The sequence below is a fragment of the Pristiophorus japonicus genome, chromosome 5, assembly GCF_044704955.1.
Source record: "Pristiophorus japonicus isolate sPriJap1 chromosome 5, sPriJap1.hap1, whole genome shotgun sequence".
In the NCBI taxonomy this organism is placed as follows: domain Eukaryota; kingdom Metazoa; phylum Chordata; class Chondrichthyes; family Pristiophoridae; genus Pristiophorus; species Pristiophorus japonicus.
Window position 1 is genome coordinate 141,672,546 of NC_091981.1, and position 23,999 is coordinate 141,696,544.

The following is a 23,999-nucleotide window of genomic DNA, read 5'->3' on the forward strand; positions in this document are numbered from 1 at the left end:
GGCTCGTCCTTGTCTGAATGTTCTTCTGCATCGTCAGGGTCGGCCTTAAGTTCTGCAAAATATAACAGAACACAGACAAATGTTTAGCAGCAGAGGAGGGGGCAGGGTGGCATGAGTAGGCTCACAGCGTAGGCAGCAGGCTGATTTGAAGGACCAAGATGAATGATAGCACATTGCGTCAATCAAAGCATAGCTGACGGAGACATTTCCATGAACGGAAGCATGGCTAGCCTGCGTAGTACTTAACATTTAGCAAAGCCAGACTGTGGAATTTGCAGGACTTACCCTCTCCCTCGAGTGTGGGCCCAGCTTCTGCAGTGGTGGTTGCTTTTCTCCAGGCAGGACCCATCAAAGCAGTGACCCTCTATTCCAATGGTGTCAGTGGCTGCAGATTTGCTGGGCCTCCTCCTGTTTGAGTTCTTTTCCTTTTTTATGTGTCACCTTCCTCTGCAAAGATGAAAATGCAACTTTTTAGAGAGGGTGTCTTTCTGCTGGATGGGACATATACAGCTGGTCATATTTACAATTGCAATTCCATTGAATAAGTGAAAATATTACTTACACTAACTACTTGACCACGGTCCTGCCACTTCTTTTTGTACTGACCTCCAGATCGCGTGGTGATCACCATTGCACAGTAATCTTCTGCAACTTGGTTCCAGCGTTTTTTCATTTCTTTGGGTGGAACTTTTATGTGACCCCTGCTGGTGTCCAGCTCCTGCCATCTCATCTCAGTCACAGTAACTAGTGCCTCCACTTCATCCTGTAAGAAATTCTTGGTCCGTGCACCTTGTATTGCTGCAGACCCGATTTTTCCAATGCTGTCACACAGCATTCCTTCTCACACAACTGGCTCATTAAAAATGGCCGATTGCCAACACGGAGCTGTACTGCGTATGCGCATCCATTGAACTAACATCAAAAACGTCACTTTTTTTGTCGCGCATACACAGAAAGTACAGCATCGTTTTTTCGGTGCAGACAGCAGACTCCAGCCCCCGAGGCGATTGGACACGCTGCGCAGCGCCAAATTTAAATTATACATCGGGGAAACTTTCGCAAAATATTTCTGGTGCATTTCTGGCCTAGAAAAATGGGCATAACTCTGGCAATATGCCAGAAAATGGGCTTGGGCAAAATTGAGCCCCAGGAATTGATCCTTCCTAATCTATACATCTCGATCAAACTATGTGTTAACCCACTAAAGGTGCAATAATCTGGAATAAAATCAATTCAATTATTAATTAGTACTATATTAGATTTGAATATATAAAGGATGCAAACTCAATGACCAATGTGTGGGAAAATACAGTGTAGTAAGTGTTGTGTATGGAGAAAGAGTCAAACTGAACACTGTGAGCTCAAAGTAAAGTGTGACCTTAGTCTTTTATTGCAGATCTCCAGAGTGCCTCTCCAACCTGTGAAGCCTTCTTAAATACCTGTGCTACCAAGGGATTATGGGATCCGTTGGGACTCCGGGGAATGAGCCCTCTGGTGGCTGTACAGAGTAAATACAAGTCCACATATATTACAGTAATAGAGTAGACTTTAAAAATAAATTTCATTTTTTTAACTTTTAAAATTTTACATGTTCTTATAAGTACACTGAATGCTAAGCAATGAAGTTATTTGCTGTATATTCAAAAATGAGTATGCGCAGCTGGGTGAAAATATATTGATTGCTGCAGTGAAAACAAGTGTCCACCAATGAGTTTTCAATTAATGCAGAAAATATTTTAAATGGAAAACTGCTTTGAATTCGTACACTTCCCTAATTGTCCATTGCAATTCTTTCCATGGAGATCTAAAGAAAATGATACAATTTAACTGTAGAAATGCAGTACTGAAAAGATTAAAGGTTTCAGTGCAGTTTTTAATTATAAATCACTGCATTGTGAACTCCATGATGAAAGGTTAGTCATCGTGGTTAAACTCTTTGATTAAATGTCAAAGCATAAAATGATCCCATTTTCACAATAAAAATGCCTCTCGTACATTTCTGCCCACACAATTTACAATGACTGTAAAGAAAGTACAATATAATAAAAATTACTTTTCTGCTAACTTTTAGATTAATCAAGTTCTATGATGGATGTTTAGATCATTGAAATGCATTATCAAAAGCTGCTATTAAGAAGTGACTAACTGTACTTGGTTGACTGCTGTCTGCTGGGCAGATTGCTGAAGCACAGCCAATAAAATTAAATTAACAATAAGTGTGGAAAGGAAAAACATAATTACAGAATTTATTGCACAACCCTTCTCGTTCAACTTTTTTGATGGAGAAGACTTTTATCGCCATCTACTGGATAAAGTAACAACAGAAAAACAGAAAAAACCCATATGTGGGCCCAGATTTTGCGGTAATAATGGTGAGGCTATCAGTGTTTATCGTTATTGTAGAGTAAATCGGACAGCAACCTTCGGCGTCTGCACGTGCGCAGTTAGGAAGTTGTTATCTGATTTGCCCTGCTCCTCCACAAGCTTCACTCGAACAGCATCTCGCCAAACGACTCAGCATTCACATACATGGAAGGGTGTGAATGTACTGTCATCATCATCATAGGCAGTCCCTCGAATTAAGGATGACTCGATTCCACGTCAAAAAGTTCACAATGAAGGACCTAAAATTCCAGGTCCCGAACTAAATCTTGAAGGATGGAAGATGCTTGTGCGTGGATTTTTTTAACGTGTGGTGGCCGTTACATACCAGCCACCACACGTGCTTGACAGAGCTAGGTCTTAGTCCAGTGGCAAGAGTTAACCAAGACAACTGGAGACCTACTCTGCTGCACAGACCTAGTGCGCACACATATCGCAGTGTGGGCTGGCCCATGCTGTCCCTGGGCCCTCGCCTCTTCTGGCCCCTTATGCCCTAGATACCCACTAAACACGCCAGAAAAGGCTAAGGCTGGTCCATTCAATTACTACCAAGCAATTTCTCTGGCACTGAACATTTACTTTTACAAGTGTGGTGTTTCATTCCTTCAGATTTTAATTATTACTGGAGATTTTAAAATAACAAAATAAAAAATGTTTGTTTTTACTTTTTCTTTTTGTTTCTTTTATCTTTCATTCTTAATCCCATCTTTCATTCCCTTTCTTGCGCCATAATTTTAATCTGGAGGCAGGTTGGGAGCTGAGGTGCTAGAAAGTGGTTGCGAAACCACTTTCTAGCACATGGAGAGGCCTGTGGCACTAGGCTGCAGAGAGGACGGAGGAAGGAATAGGGTGAGGGCCGGGAGTGGACGGTAGGCCATAAGGTCATAGGAGGGGTGGAAGGATCAGGGCCAGAACATCAGTGGGGGCGGGGGGGTAGGGGGAAAGAATCAGGGCCAAAGCATCGCAGAGCGGGGTGGGGGGCAGGAGCGTGGAAGGATTGAGGCTGGAGCATCGGGGCGGAAGGGTCGGGGCCGGTGCATTGGTGCGGGGAGGGGAATGGGCATTGGTGCGGGGAGGGGGGTGGGGGTTGGGAGCGTGGAAGGATTGGAGCCGGAGCATCAAAGGGGGAAAGGGTCAAGGCCGGTGTATCGGGGGGAGGGAAAGGATCGGGGCCAGAGGAGCATCAGGAGGGCTGGAAGGGGGAGTCCGGGAAGGTGATTGGAGGCCTCTGGGGAGGGATCGGAGGACTCGTGGGGGGGATGGGAGACCTTGGGGGGGGGGGTGGAATCAGAGGACTCGAGGGTTCTCCGATCGCGGAGGTTTGGGTGAGACACTTGCCCCCTGCATCCTACAGTCCTCGTCTTACTTTAGCCGGTAGGTTCCCCAAGGACTGAGGAACCCGACCAGTCAGAGCTCAATTTGAAATGTTGATTAAATCTGAGGCACGTCAGCCTTATTATATTATTTAAATGGTTGAACCAGCTCCAGGGAGTGGGCTGGCTGCCTGGCCACCATCTTGCCTCTGTTAAAAGTGGACGGGTTGGAGGCAGGTTCTGGTCGGGTTTCAGTTTTTTAAACACTTTAATCTCCCACCCACTTTCTGTACATGATTTCACATTGAATTAGATATTCTAACTTATACTTCCTGGTTTAGAGTCTGGGGGGGGGGGGGGGGGGGTGCGCAAACTTGCCCCTTTTTATGGCCGGAGAAATAGCCCGGAGGGTTTCAGAGACAATGACGCAGCAGTACCCCGTCCCGCAGCTAATGTCGGCCGGGCCACCGTACAACTGGCGATGACGTCATTGCCATGCGCAGCGACCCTTCATCGCCCCACGCCAAATCGTTAACACCCTCGGGAGAAATTGCCGCACGGGCCACGAGGCTGGCGGACATCCGCTCTCAGGGCGCTCTTTAAAGGGAAGGCTTGCAGCGCCCCAGGCCACCACCTTTGTTTGTTGACTGACTCTTGGGTCGGCTCGACCATGGCGGCCCTAGCATCTTGGATACCAGGCTGCTGGCCCATCTCACGCCACCTTGGTGGCCCAGTGACGGCCACCAATGGGCCATGCACAGTGTGCCATGGCCCTCCCCTTTAATCCTAGGGGAGGGGCGTTGTAGCACATCAGTGCTATATCCACATAGCGCATCACTCAGTGCCACAGTAGCACCCTGGGACACATCCCCAAATGAAGCGAAGTGGCAGAGACAGCGCTCCGATTCCTTTGATTGGCGGTAGGCCCAATTCAGCATTGGGGGCGGGGCTTCCACACCAGGCGTCAAAAGTCCCGGCCCGAGAAGGTTACTGCCCCCAATTGGGGAACTGAACAATTTCACTGCCTAGAGCTGAAGTTTTAATCAGGTGGCGGGTTGAAAGTGGTCAGAAAACCTGGGTGAATGGGTTTTCTGTCGGCTGTGCCTAATTTAATAGCAGGGCCTAATTTCCATTTCAAAGCTCTGTTTCCTAGCCGCAGACAGGCAGATGTAGAGGCTGGCTGGCTGTGGGTGGGTACGCCTGTGGCACTAGCCGCAGAGAGGACGGAGGGATGGGTCACGTTGGATCCAGAGGAGGAGCACGGGGGTGAGGGAGGGAAGCAATGATCGGGGCCAGAAGAGGATTTGGTAGGAGTGGGGGTGCGGCAGTAGGGAAGTAACAATTGTGGCTGAAGGAGGGTCAGGGTGGGGGTAGAGAAGCAACGATTGGGGTCAGAGCATTAACGGGGAGGGAGGGAGAGAGAGAAGCAGCGATCAGGGCTGGAGGAAAATCAGAGGCGGGGGTAGGGAAGCAACGATCGTGGCCGGAGGAGGTTTGGATCGAGGAAAGGAGAAAGGAGAGAGAGAAGCATTGATTGGGGCCCGAGGACCATCGGTGGAGGGTGATCGGAAACCTCGAGGGGGGTCTCCAATCGTGGGGGGTTGGTTAGGCAGGGTCGCTGGATCCAGGAGCTAAGTGTAAAGGCACTTACCGCCTTACTTTAGCAAGTGGGTTCCCCAGAGCCTCCTTAAATCCCCACCTTAAATCACGGATTCTACAATGGATTGTTGGGAGCAGAAATTCCGTCTCCCTCAAATTTGTCCAGCAGCGTAGGAGAGGGCAGGGCCTGTGGTAGGGACTTTTACACGTACCAGGTCCTCAGTGGGAGAAGTATGACACTTCAGATATCAACCATGACAACCAGTGGAAGTGAGGCCCATCTGGGTTCCAGGTCAGGGTCATAGCCGAAGATAAAGGACAGCAATATTTTTTTCAAGGTATTGAAAGCAAAAGGGCTGAGGGGAACAGTTCTTTCTCCGAGAGGGGGGTCAAACTCCCCCTGCACCCCGCAATCATGCCACCTTTGCCAGACTTGCCAATATCTTTTCAGTGCCGGCATCCTAATTTTAGAGTTCATGAGGCACAAGGCTGAAGGGCAGCTGTAGCAGGATTCTGTAGTATTACAGCTGGCAGATGCTAAATTGTGTCTAGGGGATGGACTCAATTGTAGAGCATGTAATATATATAGCTCCACCCATTGGACTACTGCGACATTGTAGCCATTGATGTTTACAACAATAAAGAGGGAGTCACCTGACTGGGTTCTTGATGTTATCAGTCATCTTAGAACCTGTGTGTGTTTGTGTGTTTGTACCAAAAACATAACATTGGTGACGAGGATAGGATAATCGGATAACCTAGCTGAAATTTTTGTTGGTGGAAGATTCAGCCAACCGACAGAGAAACTTTGAGAGCTTCTCTGTTTTGATTAACAGCTAAAAATCCAAGTTAAATTACAAGCACAACTGGCTAACTGCCAGAGTCCAGATGGCTACGCCTATGAGAATAATAGGGTGCTTGGGGGAGTTTCAACGCGGCTATGAAAGTTTCGGAGCATATGTGGAGTGGCTAGAAATGTTTTTCACCGCAAATAGTATCATCGAAGTCCACGATGATGAAAACCATAACCGGATGATGTTGGAAAGAAAACAGGCTATTTTCTTAACTGAAACAGGCCCCGAGGTGTACGAAACCCTGAAAAATTTGCTTGTGCCTGTCAAGCCAAAGGACACATCACTTAAGCAGAGTAGCACTACAGTCCTGAGCCCATGGAAATTGCTGAAAATTATCATTTTGGAATACGAGATCAGTTAACTGACAAAAATATCAGTGAGTACAATGTAGCATTAAAAAAGCTATCTATTCACTGTAATTTCGGGAACTTTCAGGACCGAGCATTCCGTGACTGCTTTGGTTGTGGGATAAAATGATGCAATCAGAAGAAAGTTATTGACAACTCCTAACTTGACTTTTGATGTAGCTTGTCAGTCAGCTATGTTAATGGACATGGCCGACCAATATTCCCGAGAATTTCATACCATTTCCAGTTGTCAGACAACCGAGGTGAATCGCTTGCAGGTTAAAAGTAAAAGGTTTCAGTAACTGGCAATTGTAACAGAGCATTAAAGTCATGCTATCAGTGCCTGGGATGGCAGAGTGTTTCTTCTGCAGAAAAACTGGGCATCTTGCAAAGGCATCCCGACTGAAGAGTAAACCAACTTTCAAAGCTATAAGTAGAAATCCCCCAGAGACTACATAGCATGGAAGAAAAACAGGAGGTTTTAGGCTACACAACATCAGAAGCACAACGGTAACTAACAACGATTTGAAAAGTATCATCGTCTGCGTAACATAGAAACATAGAAACATAGAAAAATAGATGCAGGAGTAGGCCATTCAGCCCTTCGAGCCTGCACCGCCATTCAATAAGATCATGGCTGATCATTCCCTCAGTACCCCTTTCCTGCTTTCTCTCCATACTCCTTGATCCCCTTAACCGTAAGAGCCATATCCAACTCCCTCTTGAATATATCCAGTGAACTGGCATCAACAACTCTCTGCGGTTGCACGAACCAAAATACCCATCGAAATCGACACTGGTGCATCCATGAGTGTATATTGTTGTAAAATATTAACGAGACAAAGGAAGAGCAGAAATATGGTGTTAGAGTAGATAGTTGCACTGTGATACTGTAGATAGTAATACTAGCACTGGCATAACAGAGGTATGATAAACCAACTGACTTCCTTCTGTCTTGAAATATCTATGATTCTATATCATTATTTTCTTTATCACATAAAACATAGATACCTTACTTGCCTGTTTATTACTTAAACCTCATGTATCTTTCCTCTAATAAAGGTTAGAAGACACTGTAACCTGGTATTCTATTGATAACACATAGAAACATAGAAAATAGGTGCAGGAGTCGGCCTTCGAGCCTGCACCACCATTCAATAAGATCATGGCTGATTGTTCACCTCAGTACCCCTTTCCTACTTTCTCTCCATACCCCTTGATCCCTTTAGCCGTAAGACCCATATCTAACTCCCTCTTGAATATATCCAATGAACTGGCATCAACAACTCTCTGCGGTAAGGAATTCCACAGGTTAACAACTCTCTGAGTGAAGAAGTTTCTCCTCATCTCAGTCCAAAATGGCTCACCCCTTACCCTTAGACTGTGACCCCTGGTTCTGGACTTCCCCAACATCAGGAACATTCTTCCTGCATCTAACCTGTCCAGTCCCGTCAGAATTTTATATGTTTGAGATCCCCTTTCATCCTTCTAAACTCCAGTGAATACAGGCTCAGTCGATCCAGTCTCTCCTCATATGTCAGTCCTGTCATGCTAGGAATCAGTCTGGTGAACCTTCGCTGCACTCCCTCAATAGCAAGAACATCCTTCCTCAGATTAGGAGACCAAAACTGAACACAATATTCCCGGTGAGGCCTCACCAAGGTCCTGTACAATTGCAGTAAGACCTTCCTGCTCCTATACTCAAGTCCCCTAGCTACAAGGCCAACATACCATTTGCCTTCTTCACCGCCTGCTGTACCTGCATGTTAACTTTCAATGACTGATGTACCATGACACCCAGGTTTCGTTGCACCTCCACTTTTCCTAATCTGCCGCCATTCAGATAATATTCTGCCTTTGTGTTTTTGCCACCAAAGTGGATAACCTCACAGTTATCCACATTATACTGCATCTGCCATGCATTTGCCCACTCACCTAACCTGTCCAAGTCACCCTGCAGCCTCTTAGCGTCCTCCTCACAGCTCACACCGCCACCCAGCTTAGTGTCATCTGCAAACTTGGAGATATTACACTCAATTCCTTCATCTAAATTATTAATGTATATTGTAAAGAGCTGGGGTCCCAGCACTGAGCCCTGTGGCACCCCACTAGTCACTGCTTGCCATTCTGAAAAGGACTTGTTTATCCCAACTCTCTGCTTCCTGTCTGCCAACCAGTTCTCTATCCACGTCAGTACATTACTCCCAATACCATGTGCTTTAATTTTGCACACCAATCTCTTGTGTGGGACCTTGTCAAAAGCCTTTTGAAAATCCAAATACACCACATCCACTGGTTCTCCCTTGTCCACTCTACCAGTAACATCCTCAAAAAATTCTAGAAGATTTGTCAAGCATGATTTCCCTTTCATAAACCCATGCTGACTTAGAGATCCTGTCACTGCTTTCCAAATGCGCTGCTATTTCATCTTTAATAATTGATTCTAAAATTTTCCCCACACATATATGTCTATATCACCAGTGGTTTATCTTTCATCTGCTCTGTTATGTTTTCAGTACGACATCATAAACACACACAGGTTCTAAGATGGCTGATAACTTCAGGAACCCAATCAGGTGACTCCCTCTTTATTGTTGTAAACAGCAATGGCTGCAATGCCTCAGTAGTCCACTGGGTGGAGCTATATATATATATATTACACTTCTCCCTTTTTAATGAAGAAGTAATTATAACAAACAGTCAGCTTACATAACTTGTATGGTTATACATAACAAAAGATATGGACTTATTTTGCCATATTTACAAATCAAGCTTAACCACTTGTTTTCTGTTTCGAAGAGGATACCTTCGCTCTTGAACAGAACCTTCCAAACATGGTGTCAAACATAGACTCATTCTAGGCTGATCCTGAGGAATGTTTTCCCCCAAGAGATACCCTAGATTTACATTTGAACTCTCTATAACTTCAAACTGTTTGTCTGCCTGACTCGGACTTAGACTTACTTTCTGACTTTCTCTTGGACTTGTTTCCAGTACATTTGATGTAGGATATGCTACTGGTACTCTACTTGTATCAAAACTATCTGATGAGTCAGAAATAATCGAATCATTCCAACCTTCAACTCTTTTCACGTCTGAAGGTAAAATATGATCAATATGAACAAACCTAACCTATCCATGATCAAACATCTTGATCAAATATGTGCGAGGACCACATATCTTCACCACTCTTCCTGTAACTACTTTAACCATTATGGTGATGGTTCTTCACTCTCACCTTCTGGTTTAATTTCACACTTCTCTCTTTTACTTCTCTATTATGATTCTCTTTCTGTCTTAATTGTTTCTCTTCTATGGACTGTGCCAAGTTTCGTTTTAACAATGAGAATCTGGTTTGTGGCTGTTGTTTGAGAAACAACTCTGCTGGTATTCTACCAAAAGTTGTATGAGAAATATTACGATACGTCACTAGAAAATTAGCCAATTTGTGGTCCAATGACAACTGTCATTTCTTTGGTTTTGAATCCAACATCTGTTTGATGAGGGCACATTTTACAATTTGTACTGTGCACTCTGCTGCACCATTTGAAGCGGGGTGGTACAGTGGAACCTTGATATGTTTCACACCATTTTTGCTCATGAACTGTGCAAATTCTTCTGAACAAAATTGTGGTCCATTATCAGAAATAATTTCTTCTGGGAGGCCAAATGAAGAAAATAATCTTCGTAAAATGTCTAATGTTTTACTTATTGTTATCTTTCGCATTGGAAAAACCTCGACCCACTTCAAATGGCTATCAATCACAATGAACAATTGTTGTCCTTCTAGCTCAGCAAAATAAATATGTAACCTTTGCCACACCCTGGGATCCCATTTCCATACTGTAATGGTACTGATGGTGGTTTCTTGCTTACCGATTGACATGTCGTACATTGACTGACATTGTACTCTATATCATATGTATATGCTGACAAAATCCCAAAGCCCATCTCTGCATCTAGGCTGCAGCTAATGTTTGAACTGGGGACTTTGGATGGAGGATTGCTCTCAGGGGCTTATGGTCCATAATGATGGTAAATTTATGACCATGCAGGTATTTGTGGAACTTCTTGATCACAAAAATTAATGCCAAAGCTTCCCTTTCGATTTGCACATAATTACGCTTACCAGCACTGAGAGTGCGTGAAGCAAAAGCAATTAGTCTCTCCTTCCCACTATGTAGTACATGAAAGATCACTGCCTCAAATCCATATGGAGAGGCATCACATGCTAGCTTGATCTCCTTAGATATGTCATAGTGAACTAACATGGTGCTCTCTACCAATTGGCTTTTACACTCCTTGAATGCTGTGTCGTATTCTTCTGACCACTTCCAATGGGCCTGTTTTTTCACTAGTTCATTCGGTGGATGTAACATTGTATCCAAATTTGGTAGGAACTTCCTATAATAGTTCAAAAGACCCAAAAATGATCGAAGTTGAGTGACATTCTTGGGAGTGGGTGCTTTTCTGAATGCTTCCAGCTTTCCCTTGGTTTGATGTAAACCATCTTTGTCTATTCTGTATCCTAAGTACTCCACTGAGTTTTGAAATAACTCACACGTGCGAGCAGTCACTCATACTCTCTGCTTCTCTAGCCGTATTCTAACTCGCACTAAGTCCCATTCACCCATCACCTCTGTGCTTGCTGACCTACACGGGCTCCCAGTCCGACAACACCTCAATTTTAAAATTCTATCCTTGTTTTCAAACCCCTCCATTATCTCACCCTTCCCTATCTCTGTAGCCTCCTGCATTCCTACAAGCCTTCGAGATCTCTGCGCGCCTCCAATTCTGGCATCTTGCACATACCTGATTTTAATCGCTCCACCATTGGCGGCCGTGGAATTCCCTCCCTAAACCGCTTCACCTCTCTACCACTCTCTTCTCCTTAAAACCTATCTCTTTGACCAAGCTTTTGGTCATCTGTTCTGGTATCTCCTTCTGTGGGTCTGTGTGAATTTTTTTGTTGATAACACTCATTAAGCACCTTGAGACATTTTGCTACATTAAAGGCACTATATAAATGCAAGTTGTTGTTGTTGCTGTTCGGTCCTCTGTCATGGGAAGGCTCTGTTTTAGATATCGCCAGAATTTCTACATGCACAATGGTGGACTGCAGTGTTCCATCTATCAAAACAGCATAAATATGAGTATTGACGATCTCCACTGTTGAAGACTGCTTGGCATCAGCAGACAACCAGGACAGCTCTCATGGTATTTCAATCCCCAAGACTCAAACCATTATCTTACTCTGCCCATTCTACCCTGTTCTCCATCTGCTCCTGGCCTTGGAAGCTCTGCTTTGTGTATTGATCTTTTCAAGATAACAGCTAGTTATTTTTCCTGACAGAGTGCGGCTGCTTGATTTCATGATGCAATTAAAATATTTGAGCCTTTCTCAAGCTAGAAGAAACGTCATTGTAGTTACAAACATCTGTGTACCTGTCAATTTGCTCAAAGAATTAGGGACAGGAGTATTTATTTACAGAAATATTTCAGTTCTCCATGGCAGGGATAATGTGTGTGAATCTGAATTAATCACTGAAAAGCTAGCCATTTTGTTTTCTAATTTGTTCTTGAGATTTGGGCAGCACTGGCAAGGAAGTATTTATTATCCACCCCTAGATGCCCTGAGGACATTGAGTTAACTACATAGTATTGGGACTAGAGTGACATGTAGGCCAGACCAAGTAGGGGTAGCAGGTTCCTTTCCCTAAAGGACATTAATGAGCCCGTTGATTTTTTTGCAAAAATCCAGCAGCTTCCATAACGCCCACAAATTACCACATTTATTAAATTCAATTTCCTATCTTGTCATAGTGCAGTTTGAACTCATGGCCTTTGAGATTTCTAATACCAATACCATAACTACAAGGCTACCATATCCTAATTGGAAACTGAAAAAATGCTCACAAATCTTTGCCATGCAAAACGTTGAAGGATCTATAAGGCCAATTTATGAGTGTATGCTGCCAGCAGGAAAACCTGTCCAACCGTTGCACTTATCGGGATATTATGGGACGTTCACCTGTTATTTCTCAATACAGATGGCCAAGGGTTCAGTGCCAGCAGCCTGTACTAAAAAAAAATCATCCTTTATAATCATAAGTACTATTGCAGGTGTCCATGCTATAAGAACATAAGGAAGGATAGAACAAGAACAAGCTATTTTATCATGGGCCTCATCCAACACATACCTACAAATAATTGATTCTTACAAACTGATCCTTCTTATGTTAAGTAAGCCATCTTTAAATTCTTAGGGCTATTTAAAAATGTACATCTTAAAATATTTGCATAGCTTAGCATTCAAAGATAGTTTTCAAAGTGTTTTGATATAAGATAGCCTTCAAGTGGTTGCACCAGAACATATATTAGAGGAAAACTATCCAGCTGAAGTGAGCAGTGAATAGGGACATAGGACCCAAAGTTCGCCATCATTTAGCTCCATTTTTTTGAGCTAACAGTGTTTTTTAGAGCTAACTTAATTTTGCAAATTTCGCCAATGGTATAACGCCGTCCTTAACAGATAATGGAAGTTTTTTTAAATGCCGTTTTTCTGATGTCACTCGGGGTCAAACCCACCCATAACGCCATTTTTTTTCCGTTTTTGCGAGTTTCACCAATAAGGATTTTTTTAAGGATGGCGCTAAGGAACACATTTTAAAACCTTATCTTACCAAGTAGGAGTCCGATCGAAATCGGCATTAACGGGAGCTTAGGATGATTTGTTGTGTTGATCTGTATTTATTATGTTCCTATTGAATGTAGTAATGCAATCTTATCTTTGAATTACAGGCAACTCTCGATTATCCAGGTCCCTCGGGGATTGGGCTATGCCGGGTAAACGATTTCTCTGTTAGAGCGAGTTGACATTATTAAGTTAAAACTTCAATGAATAAATACTGTGCAATCAGCTGCAAACAGTAACAAGGCAGTTAAGTATGGACATTTCCAGCATGCATGCAGGTGGCCTCGAGGAGGAGATTGTCTAGCTCCGGGGTTCCGGAGCGCGCTGCCTTCCCAGGCCGAAAGGACTCCGACGACAGCGGCGGCCGCAAGAGACAGAGGCTGCAGCAGCGCGCACACACACGGAATTTTAAATGCCGTTACAACGGTTTCCCGTTGCATCCGTGTGCAGATAATCGAGAGTTGCCTGTACTTCATTATAAAAGAAAGTTATTTTATTTTTAGGACTTAATATTTACTGTGATTAAACACTCAGCAGGCCATTTGACCAGGGATAGGGGCAGCCACGGCGGGTCACTCCCAGGGCAGATACAGCACTGGGTAGCTTCCTCAATGTAAAGCTCCCTCTACACAATTATATAAAAGCAACCCTCAGCCCATATTTTCTTCCTCCTATGCCCGGGAACTGGAGAGACACAGCTCCTTCCCTCCCATTGTGCCTCGCATTACCCTGGAAACCTAAATGCTTGGGCATGCGCAGAACGGGTCTCACTTTTTTGAAGCAAAAAATTAGTTCCACCCTCAAAACCAGAGGTGTTTCTGCGCTGCGCCAAAATGAAAAATAATTTTGACAAAATTTCAGACTTTTTTCTGGGCGTTATTTTGGACTAAAAACACAGCCGTTAATCTGAAATAACGGCAAAAGACGGCAATGTGGAATTTTGTGTCAATTATCCCTTGAACCCATTTCACCATTCAGTTAGATCATGGCTGATCTGTAGTGCAACATCAGGTACTGTAGCATAGTGGTTATGTTACTTGACTTGTAATCCAGTAGACCTGGTCTGATCATCTCAGATATATGAGTTCAAATCCCACCGTAGCAGCTGAGGAACTTAAATTCAATTAAATAAATCTGTAATTAAAAAGCTAGTATCAGTAATAGTGACCATGAAACTACCAGATTGTTGTAAAAAACCATCTGGTTCACTAATGTGTACTGTCCTTACCTATATGTGATTCCAAACCCACAGCAGTGTGGTTGACTATTAACTGCTCTCTGAAGCAGCCTTGCAAGCCACTTGGTTGATTTAAGAATGTGGCTCACCACTACCTTCTTGAGGGCAATTAGGGATGGGCAATAAATACCGCCAATATATTAAAACAAAATCCATTTATCCGCCTTGTAACCATTAATATCCTTGCCTAACAAAAATCTATCAATCTCAGTTTTGAAATTTGCAATATAATCAAGCAATGTATTGCTACTGATTCTGCCCTTTTATGTATGTACAAATCAGGACTTGATTCTAGAATTTTGGACTGAAATAGGCTGTAGTCAGCCAAGCAATAAATCAAGTGACTGGACTGAGTTACAAAAGCTATAGAGGACAGATTAATTTCGTAAATTGGAAAGCCTTTATTAAAAAATTATATGCAGGAAATGAATTTTTTTTGGGGGGCCTCTTGGAATTAAGCAATAAAGGAAGATTTCAGTCTCTGGGTGGATCAAATTTAATTAATAAGGTCTTAAATTCAGAGATCAAACACAAATTCACAGCTAGTCTTCTGAATGTTGAGATGAGGCAGTGTTCCCATTTTAATTGTGATTTGCATAACTCCTGCTAGGATTTAGGATTACATTTCCTCAGATCTGGCATTCCTGCAGGATAATTTTCAATTATCAGATTTAAAATGGGATCTGCTGGCAAAGTTACAAAATTACACCAGCTAGAAAAGGAAAACATGTGTTCCACACTGCGCACTACAAAAAAGTGATAGAGCACCCGCTGTACTGGCAATCCATCAAGTTCAGTGAATTAGAAAAGGAGGAACGACACAAGATAGAGAAACAGGAAAGATACAATAAACCAGAACTAGAAGAGCGAGAGGAGGTGCAAGAAGACAACAGAACGGTGGATGAGAGAGGAAATAACAGTGATAGGCACATATATGAGTTAAAAATTGGAAACAAAAACCACAGTTGACAAAGAAAAATATGAGAGAAAAATTATGGAGGAATACAAATTAGAAGGAATACTGGAAAGAGAACAAAAATACAAAAGAACTAAAAGAGATGCAGAGAACACTAGCAAGAGGGAGGGAAACAGTAAGCAATATGCATTTAGTATATTTCCAAGATGTTAGCCTTAACCCGTGTAGCGCTGTTGCTCCAAAATCAGAAGGTTGTGGATTCATACCACACTTCAGAGACTTGACCCATAATCTAGGCTGACACTTTACTGTCTTTCTAGTAAGCTGTGAGGAGGATGCAAAGAGGCTGAAAAGGGATAGAGGGCTCAATTTTCCATAGTGTTTTGCAGCGTTTTTTTGGAGCAGGCCGCTTTTTTTGGCCTAAGTTAAAAAACCATTGTTTCCCCGATCAATTTGTACCAGCGTAACTCAGTTAGTTACGATTTTTTGGGGTTAATTTTTTTTTCCAGCCAAAGGGGGCGTAACCTACCACCCGCGCCAATTCTGGTCATTTAGGCAAGTTTAGCAAGCTGAGAGTTACTCCAGTTCTGCTTAGGCCAGCATATGCAGAAAAAAGAAATCGGCGCAGGTAAGGAAATCGGCGCAGGTAAGTGCAGCAGATGCCCAGACAGCAGCAGCAAGAAAGGTAAGCGAGAGGGGGAGAGAGAGGTGGGGGGAGGGAGAGAGAGTTGGGGGGAGAGAAAGGGGGTGGGGGAAGCCTTTCAGGTGTAGTTAGGTGCGGGGACCAGGAGGGAGGAGGCCATTCGGCCTGGGAGAGGGGCGAGGGAGCAGACTGGAAGGCCACTTGGCCTGGGCTATGGGCGGGGGAGCGGACCGGCAAGCCCTTCGGCCAAAGCTAGGGACGGGGGAACCGGGACTGGCAAGGCACTCGGGGGGGGCGGTGGGGGAGCTGGAGCTGGACCAGCACCGGCAAGGGACTCAGGGCGGGCTAGGCAAGCAGACCGGTAAGCCTTTCGGCCAGGGCTAGGGGCGGGGGTAGCGGAACTGGCTTTAATAATTGGAGGTAAGTTGCTGCAATATATTTTAATGTGTTTTTAAATTGATACAATGTGTTTTAATGTGTTGGGAGCTGGCTGTATGTTTTACTTTGCAGCCCCAGCTCGCATTGTGTCCCTGGTTACCATGACAACCCGATCTTTTTGGCGCAGGTCAAGGCTCCACCCCCAAAACTAAAGGACAAGTTAGGCCATGCCAAAATGAAGACATCCAACGGCGAAACTTAGAACACTTTTTTTTGGCATACTTGGGCCCCCCAAAAACGGGCGTAACTCTTCAAGTACGCCAAAAAAAAGCTTCGGGGAAAATTAAGCCCTATATAGACTGGTTGAATGATTGGGCAAGAAGGCGGAAGATGGAGTATAATGTGGAGAAGTGTGAAATTATCCATTTGGTAGGATGAATGGAAAAGCAGAATATTTTTTAAAAGGTGAGAGATTAGTAAATGTTGGTGTTCAGATGGATTTGGGTGTCCTTGTACAGAGATCACTGAAAGTTAACATGCAGGTACAGCAAACAATTAGAAAGGCAAATGGTATGCTAGCCTTTATTGCAAGAAGGTTGCAGTATAAGAGAAAGGAATTTTACTGCAATTATACAGGGCTTTGGTGAGACTACACCTGGAGTACTGTGTACAGTTTTGGTTTCCTTACCTAAGAAAGGATATATTTGCCTTAGAGTGGGTGCAACAAGATTCACCAGATTAATTCCTGGGCTGCCATATGAAGAGACATTGAGCAGAATGGGCCTATATTCTCTGGAGTTCAGAAGAATAAGAAGTGATCTCATTGAAATGTATAACATTTTTAGATGGTTTGACAAGATAAATGCTGAAAAGTTGTTTCCTGGCTAGAAAGTCTAGAACTAGGGGGTATTGTCTCAGGATAAAGGGTTGGCCATTTAGAATTGAGATGAGGAGAAATTTCTTCACTCAGAGGCTGTGGATCTTTGGAATTATTAACCCCAGAGGCTGTGAATGCTCAGTCATTGAGTATATTCAACAACAACGTCTGGTATTTAGATAGCCCCTTTAACATAGTGAAGGCACTTTACAGGAGTATTTTGAGATAAAAAATTTGATAGCGAGCCTCATAAGTAGAAATTAGCGCAGGTGATCAAAAGCTTGGTCAAAGAGGTAGGTTTTAAGGAGTGCCTTGAAGGAGGAAAGTGAGGTAGAGAGGCAGAGAGGTTTCGCCAGGAAGTTACAGAGCTTGGGGCCTAGGCAACAGAAGGCATGGCCATCAATAGTTAAGCGATTATAATCAGGGATGTTCAAGAGGACAGAATTAGAGGAGTGCAGATATCTCGAGGGGTTGTGGGGCTGGAGGAGATTACAGAGATTGGGAGGGGTGCGGCCATGAAGGGATTTGAAAATAAGGATGAGAATTTTGAAATCGAGGCTTAACCGGAAGCCAATGTAGGTCAGCGAGCACAGGGGCGATGGGTGAGCGGGACTTGGTGCGAGGTAGGACATGGGCAGCCAAGTTTTCAATCACTTCTAATTTACGTTGGAGGCCAGCCAGGAGTGCATTACAGTAGTTGTCTAGAGGTAACAAAGGCATAGATGAGGGTTTCAGCAGCTGAGGCAGGAGCGGATATGTGCAATGTTACGGAGGTGGAAATAGGTGGTTTTAGTTATGCCACAGATATGTGGCTGGAAGCTCATTTCAAGGTCAAATATGACACTTAGGTTGCGAACAGTCTAGTTCAGCTTCAGACAGATGCTAGGGAGAGGGATGGAGTCAGTGGCTAGGGAATGGAGTTTGTGGCGGGGATCGAAAACAATGGCGTTGATCTTCCCAATATTTAATTGGAGAACATTTCTGCTCATCCAGTACTGGATGTCGGACAAGCAGTCTGACAATTTAGAGACTGTGGAGGGGTTGAGAGAAGTGCTGGTGAGGTAGAGCTGGGTGTCATCAGCGTACATGAGGAAGCTAACGCTGTGTTTTCAGATGATGTAGCCAAGGGGCAACATGTAGATGAGAAATAGGAGGGGGCCAAGGATAGATCCTTGGGGGACACCAGAGGTAACAATGCAGGAGCAAGAAGAGAGGCCATTGCAGATGATTCTCTGACTACGATTAGATCGATAAGAATGGAACCAGGCAAGTGCAGTCCCACCCACCTGGACTATGGTGGAGAGGCATTGGAGGAGGATAGAGTGGTCAACTATGTCAAAGGCTACAAATAAGTCAAGAAGAATGAGAATGGATAGTTTGCCTATGTCACAGTCACAAAGGATGTCATTTGTAACTTTGATAAGAGTCATTTCGGTACTGTGGCAGGTGCCGCAGTATTCAAGACTAAGATCGATAGATTCTTGGGCATGAAGGGAATCCAGGGATATGGGGATCGGGCGGGAAAGTGGCTTTGATGTAGAGGGTCAGCCATGATCTTATTGAATGGCGCAGCAAGCTTACGTTCTTATGTTAAATGAAAAAGTGCATGCAGTTCTCTTTTTGTCTTAGCCAATAGTTATCCCTCAAGCATCACCACCAGACACAGATTATCTAGTCATTTATCACATTGCTGTTTGTGAGACCTTGCTGTGTAAAAATTAGCTGTCGCATTTCCCTGCATTACAGCAGTGACTATACGTCAAAATACAACATTGGCTCTGAAGCAATTTTCGACATCGTGAAATGCAAGTTGTTTCTTGCTATCCCAGAAACATAACTGCAGGTAACCAGGGCTGGATTACTCTCTTTTCGCCCCTAAGGATTGAGCCATGGCTATGACCCTTGCCTATTTTTCTGGATTAGAAGTCAATAGGCATTCATGTCATCCTAAAGGAGGATGGTTTGCTGCAGCAGTGTGCCCAGGAGAATCATGGCTCAGAATTTGTGGTGGGTATTAACAACAAATGAAGAACTTTCACTGTATTACCCCTTTGAAATTGATCGCAGCTTCAGGATTTTTCGCTTGCGCATCCGAACCTGGAAATCCTAAAATTGTGGTCAGTCATTCACTGCTTAGTGAAATTGATGAAAACTTGAGCTTTTCCACAGTAATATCATTGTTAAATACCCCATTAAAAGTTAGACCTTTTTGGATTAGGTGTAACTGGGATTTAACGCGTATTGACTGCTAAACAAAGGCTACGGTCCTGAAAAACTCATTTTAATTTTGTGGAGTGTCAAATTTCTCCATTATAATAAAAAATTACGATTTTTATGAAACTTTAAATAAAAGTTTGTTCATATTTCACAGGATGGTTACAGCACGGAAGAAAGCCATTCGGCCCGTCAAACCCGCACCGGCTCTCTGCAAGAGCACTTCACTCATCCCACTGCCCTGTCCTTTCCCTGTAACCCTGCAATTTTTTCCTTCAGGTACTTATCCAATTCCCTTTTGAAAGCAGTGATTGAATCTGCCTCCACCAATTTTTCATGCAGTGCATTCCAGATCCTAACCACTTGCTGCGTAAAAAAGATTTTTCTTATGTCGCCTTTGGTTCTTCCGCCATTCATCTTAAATCTGTGTCCCTGGTTCTTGACCCTTCTGCCAATGGAAAGAGTGTCTCTCTCTCTACTCTGTCCAGACCCCTCATGATTTTGAATACCTCTATCAAATCTCCTCCAAACCTGCTTGGCTCTAAGGAGAACAACCCCAGACTCTCCAGTCCATCCACGTAACTGAAGTCCCTCATCCCTGGAATCATTCTAGTAATTTTGTTGCACACCCTCTCTCAGGCCTTCACATCCTTCCAAAAGTGCAGTGCCCAGAATTGGACACAATAATCCAGTTGAAGTTGGACCAATGTTTTGCAAAGGTTTATCATAACTTCTTTGCTTTTGTACTCAATGCCTCTACTTCTGAAGCCCAGGATCCCATATGGTTTTTGAACCGCTTTTTCAACCAGCCCTACCACCATCAATGATTTTTGCACATATACCCCCAGGTTTCTATGTTCATGCACCCACTTTAGGATTGTACCCTTTATTGCCTCTCCTCCTACCAAAATGTATCATTTGCACTTTTCTGCATTAAATTTTATCTTCATGTGTCTGCCCATTCCACCAGCCTGTCTATGTCCTCTTGAAGTCTATCACTATCCTCCTCACTGTTCACTATACTTCCAAGTTTTGTGTCATCTGCAAATTTTGAAATTCTGCTCTGTACACCCAAGTCCATGTCATTAATATATATCAAGAAAAGCAGTGGTCCTAGAACCGACCCCTGGGGAACACCACAGTATACTTTTCTCCAGTCCGAAAAACAACCATTCATCACTACTCTGTTTCCTGTCACATAATTTCATATCCATGCTGCCACTATCCCTTTTATTCCACGGGCTTCAACTTTGCTGGCACACCGATTATATGGCACCTTGTCAAATGCCTTTTGGAAATCCTTGTACACCACGTCAACCGCATTACCCTCATCAACCCTCTCTGTTACCTTATCAAAAAACTCGTTCAAGTTGGTTAAACATGATTTGCCTTTAACAAATCCGTGCTGGCTTTCCTTAATTAATTCACATCAAGTGAGAGTTAATTTTGTTCCTGAATATTGTTTCTAAAACCTTCCCTGCTACCGAGGATGAACTGACTGGCCTGTAGTTGCTGGTTTTATCTTTACACCCTTTTTTGAACAAGTGTGTAACATTTGCAATTCTCCAGTCTTCTGGCACCAGCCCCATGTCTAAGGGGGATTGGAAGATTATGACCAATACATTCATGATTTCACTTCCTTCAGCGTCCTGATAACTTATCTACTTTAAGTACAGCCAGCCTTTCAAGTACCTCCTCTTTTTCAATTTTTATCCCATAAAGTATCTTCTCTATGTCTATGGTAGCATCTTCTTCCTTGTTCTTCCTACCAAAATGTATCATTTGCACTTTTCTGCATTAAATTTTATCTGCAACATGTCTGCCCATTCCACCAGCTTGTCTATGTCCCCTTGAAGTCTATCACTATCCACTGTTCACTATATTTCCAAATTTTGTGTCATCTGCAAATCTTGAAATTGTGCCCTGTACACCCACATCTAAGTCATAGAAAACATAGAAACATAGAAACATAGAAAATAGGTGCAGGAGTAGGCCATTCGGCCCTTCGAGCCTGCACTGCCATTCAATGGGTTCATGGCTGAACATGCAACTTCAGTACCCCATTCCTGCTTTCTCGCCATACCCCTTGATCCCCCTAGTAGTAAGGACTGCATCTAACTTCTTTTTGAATATATTTAGTGAATTGGCCTCAACAACTTTCTGTGGTAGAGAATTCCACAGGTTCACCACTCTCTGGGTGAAGAAGTTTCTCCTCATCTCGGTCCTAAATGGCTTACCGCTTATCCTTAGATGTGACCCCTGGCTTTGGACTTCCCCAACATTGGGAACATTCATCTTGCATGTTATGTATTGATGTGTGTATCGTCCTGGTACCTTAAATGTAATATAAGCACAATGGTACACCACAGAGGGTGCTGTGGTGGGAAACCTGGAAGTACCTGCAACAGGCAATAAAAAAGGTATCTTGGCCTTTATTGCAAAGGGGATGGAGTATAAAAGCAGGGAAGGCTTGCTACAGATGTATAACGTATTGGTGAGGCCACACCTGGAATACTGCGTGCAGTTTTGGTTTCCATATTTATGAAAGGATATGCTTGCTTTGGAGGCAGTTCAGAGAAGGTTCACGAGGTTGATTCTGGGGATGAGGGGGTTGACTTATGAGGAAAGATTGAGTAGGTTGGGCCTCTACTCATTGGAATTCAGAAGAATGAGAGGTGATCTTATCAAAACATATAAGATTACGAGGGGGCTTGACAAGGTGGATGCAGAGAGGATGTTTCCACTGATGGTGAGACTAGAACTAGAGGGCATGACCTTAGAATAAGGGGCCACCCATTTAAAACAGAGAGGAGAAGAAATTTCTTCTCTCAGAGGGTTGTAAATCTGTGGAATTCGCTGCCTCAGAGAGCTGTGGAAGCTGGGACATTGAATACATTTAAGACAGAAATAGATAGTTTCTTAAACGATAAGGGGATAAGGGGTTATGGGGAGCGGGCGGGGAAGTGGAGCTGAGTCTATGATCAGATCAGCCATGATCTTACTGAATGGCGGTGCAGGCTCGAGGGGCCTCACCCCTCCTCTTACTACCCGTTTACTATTTATGGTCGATAGAAGACTTTTGGATGAACTTTTATGTTAGCTGACATTCTTTTCTCATAACCTGTATTTGCCCCACCTATTTTGTTTTTCACTTCTCCTCTAAAACTTATATATTTAATCTGATTCTCAGATGTATTCTTGAGTTGGCATCTGTCATATGCTCTCTTTTCCTGCTTCATCTTACTTTCTTCTTCTTTTGTCATCCAGGGACCTCTGACTTTCGTTGCCCTACCTTTCCCCCTTATGGGAATGTACCTCGAATGTACCAGAACTATGTCCTCTTTATTTCAGGTTTATCGTTCCCCCATATGTGAGCCCCAATCTTTGTTTTGCTCTCTATTTTTTTTGTTCTGCTGCTGAAACCCTAATCCATGCCTTTGAACATAAGAACATAACAACATAAGAAGTAGAAGCAGGAGTAGGCCATTTGGCCCCTTGAGCCTACTCCGCTATTTAATAAGATCATGGCTGATCTGATCTTAGGCTCAGCTCCACTTCCCTACCCGCTCCCCATAACCCTTCATTCCCTTAATCGCTCAAAAATCTGTCTATCTCCACCAGAAATATATTCAATGACCCAGCCTCCACAGCTCTTTGGGGCAGAGAAGTCCACATATTTATGACCCCCTGAGAGAAGAAATTCCTCCTCATCTCAGTTTTAAATGGGCGACCCTTTATTCTAAAACTATGCCCCCTACTTCTAGATTCCCCCACGAGTTGAAACATCCTGTCTGCATCTACCTTGTCGGGGCCCCTCAGTATCTTATATATTTCAATAAGATCACCTCTCATTCTTCTAAACTCCAATGAGTATAGGCCCAACCTGCTCAACCTTTCTTCATAAGTCAACCCTTCATCTCAGGAATCAACCTAGTGAACCTTCTCTGAACTGCCTCCAATGCCTCCTTAAATAAGATGACCAAAACTGTACACAGTACTCTAGGTGTGGCCTCACCACTACCCTGTACAGTTGTAGCAGGACTTCCCTGCTTTTCTACTCCATCCCCCTTCCAATAAAGACCAACATTCGATTTGCTTTCTGGATTACTTGCTGTACCTGCATACTAACTTTTTGTGTTTCATGCACAAGGACCCCCAGGTCTCTCTGTACTGCAGCATTTCTCCATTTAAATTTAAATTTGTTTTTCTATTATTTCTGCCAAAGTGGATAACCTCACATTTTCCCACATTATACTCTATCTGCCAAATTTTTGCCCACTCACTTAGCCTGTCTGTATCCCTTTGCAGATTTTTTGTGTCCTCCTCACAATTTGCTTTCCCACCCATCGTTGTATCATCAGCAAACTTGGTTACATTACACTCGATCATTCATCCTAGTCATTAATATAGAATATAAATAATTGAGGACCCAGCACCGATCGCTGAGGCACCCCATTAGTCACTGTTTGCCAACCAGAAAATGACCCATTTACCCCGACTCTCTGTTTTCTGTTAGTTAGCAAATTTGCTATCCATGTTAATATA